The sequence below is a fragment of the Ovis aries genome, chromosome 8 (genome assembly GCF_016772045.2).
Source record: "Ovis aries strain OAR_USU_Benz2616 breed Rambouillet chromosome 8, ARS-UI_Ramb_v3.0, whole genome shotgun sequence".
NCBI lineage: Eukaryota > Metazoa > Chordata > Mammalia > Artiodactyla > Bovidae > Ovis > Ovis aries.
In genome coordinates this window covers 81,611,030-81,613,986 of record NC_056061.1, presented here as the reverse complement: position 1 = coordinate 81,613,986, position 2,957 = coordinate 81,611,030, and positions in this window count along the sequence as shown.

Here is a 2,957-nt window from a genome sequence, read left to right as displayed (position 1 = left end):
GATCGAACCTGTGCTCTCGGCAATAAAGGCACAGAGTCCTAACCACTAGGCCACCAGAGAATTCCTACCATTTATTCCTAAAGAAGCCTGTGGGCCTGGCCTTTGCTAAGTGTTTCACACGTATCTAGATTAACCCTCACAGCTACCACTGACTAAGGGACCACCATGCTCCTGTTTCATAGATGAGGGCCCTGAAGACTTGAAGAGGTCACCCAAAGAAGTGGCAGAGCAGGAATTCAAGCCCAGGTGGCCTGACTCCAAAGCCTGAGTCCACCGCATGGCAAACTGCCTCCCGTCCCAGGTGAAGGCACCCAGTTGATGCTGATATCCTGAAGGTCTGACCTGGGGAGACTTGACAAGGTGAATCATTTTAGGTTGTGGGCAAGCTGCAGGAGTAGCAAGGGTGGAGATGGGGTCACTCTGTTTTTTGCATCATTCATTCATTTGCCACTGATCTGGGTGGAGACAGCACAAAGACGTGAAGGCTTGTCCCGCGGGCCCTCAGGACCCACATGCGGCCACGGCACTGCCCCGTCCAGAAGGAACAGGAAGGGCCCAGTGTGTGCCACTTCTCTGCTCTGAGAGCCACGTGGCGAGGGGGATTAGGGGTTGGGGGTGGGGGTGATAGGGGGGTGTGGGAGTGATCTGGGTAGGGGGCCAGGGACCAGGTGGCAGGAAGTCTCTGCCTCCTGCGCCTGATGCCTCCTCTCCTCTTTCCATCATCCACCTGAATATGTATGTAGTTACACACACTTAAAACACACACACAAGACAAAAACGCCAATCCATCCTGCCAAAGGCATTTCCCCTTAGATTTAAAACCCTGTGTAATTTAAGGGCTATGTAATTCATGTGTCTGCACTGAAACTATCAAAGTGCTTTTAAAAGAGCTATTTGAAATCTTTGGAGCTTGATGAATCTTTCCAGTTCTTTCTTTGAAACATGGGAACCACATACTGCCAGGGATAGAGTCAGTCAAACACCAAAGGCTGGGGTGGGTTCCAAACTCTAAACCCTGTGATGTTTCACTTTACGAAACTTAATTTCTCATCTCTAATAGCCACTTCCAAATAGGACCCTGCACCCACAAGGACCACTCACACCTGTGCCCCCCTGGCTAGGGCCCCCCACCCTCATTCCGCCGACCGCACCGCGGGGAGGCTGTGCCGGGGATCCCTGCGCGGTCCCCAGCCACCCGGTGGGGCGGGGTGTGCCAAACGGGCACCGCCACATGGCCGGTTTAAAGCGTGGGTCCGGGGCCGCTCGCCCAGAGTCGCTGAAAGACTGGACCGAATCTGCGAGCGAGCAGCGGCGCCCCCGCCGCGACCCCGCACAGATGTTGGCTGGGCCTGCTCGGGCCCGGGGACCCCACCAGGCTCCGCGCCCGCCTACCACTGCAGCGCGGCCAGGTGCCCAGCTGACCGCTAGGATGGAGGAGAGGCAGGCGCGGGGGTGCCCAGACTCCTACCTTGACGGGAAGTGTGGGGTGATCACCCTGCGATCACCACGCTGTGCCGTGTCCGGGGGTCGCGCTCTGGAGGCCAGAGGCCTCGCGGGGACCCCTCCATCACCCCCCTCCCCCGCTACCTCCGGACTGACCCGCCGAGGTCACCCCCGCCAGCAGGGCCCCGCCGCATCCTGATTCCGGCCCCCCTCCGCCCCTCCTCTCTGGCATGGGAAGCGCCCACTGCTTCCCGATCAGTTTCGATACCCCTGCAAGGGGCGTTTTACTCTGGCTAGCACCTTCTGCTCCGCTCGGCACTGGCCTGTAACTCCCTCCCAGGCGATCAGGACGCCGGCGTTAAGGATGACACAGGAAGCCGTGCTGCCCGCCGTGTGGACGAGGCCTGAGACGAGGAGGGCAGCCGCCCATGGACACAGAGCTCGTCTTCTGTCCACCTCAGAACCCATTTTCTTCTGGTTACTGAAGGCGGCCTCAACCCCAGCTGCCTGGGGTGGGTGCGTGCAGAGTTCTGGACATCCCAGCTGGGCTCTGGGGCTCCTCCTCAAACCATCAGCTAGCAACTGCAAGCGCTGAAGAATGCTCTTTTGGTTTGTTATTTTAGTCGCTACATTTGAGCAGTGGCCACTTGACCCTGGGGCTTCCTGGGGCTCCGGGCTCCCTTCCAGAGCAGTGAAGAAGGCCAGGGTTGACATGTATTGTATTCTGCTTAGGCCCTCGGTGGTGTCCGACTCTTTGCGACCCCACCGACTGTAGCCCGGCAGGCTCCCCTGTCCATGGGATTCTCCAGGCAGGAATACTGGAGTGGGTTGCCATGCCCTCCTCCAGGGGATCTTCCCCACCCAGGGATTGAACCCTCTCTCCCAGGTCTGGCCACCAGCAACCTGAGTTACTTCCAGGTCACCCGCCCAGGCCTGGGTCCTCACGGAGTCCTCTCTGGGCCGCCCCAGGTGATCTCCCATGACTGTTTCACTCACAAGGAAATTCACCCTAAAAGGAGGGCGATCATCTCGAAAGGAGGGTGATCAGCCCTTCACCGACCCCCCACTTCCAATTTCCCCACACCTGCAACAGTCTCAGCCCCCAAGTACTCCAACATCAGACACACATGATCGAGGTTGACGTCTTTCTCTCCCTTGCTCTTTTTGACCCAAATCCAATCTGGCCCCATTCTGGCCATTTCTCTCCTTGAAATATCGCTCAGATCCACAATAATGTTCAGTGAAGGCTGAGTCCTAAAGGTCAAGAGTGAGAGGAAGGGTGTTGCAGACAGGGAACAGACTATGCGAAGGCCAGGACCGTGAGAGCACCCCAGGGTGGGAGGCGGCCAGCTGTCTGGAGGCCCTGCTCACCAGGCTGCCTGACCTCTGCCTCAGTGGTGTGGGAACCAGCACTGCCCTTCAAACACCTCGTCTCTCACCAGTGCTCAGGTCTGCCTAAGAGCTCTTGGAGTCCAGCTCCATCTCCTGTCTCCATCACTTCTTGGGGAACAGCG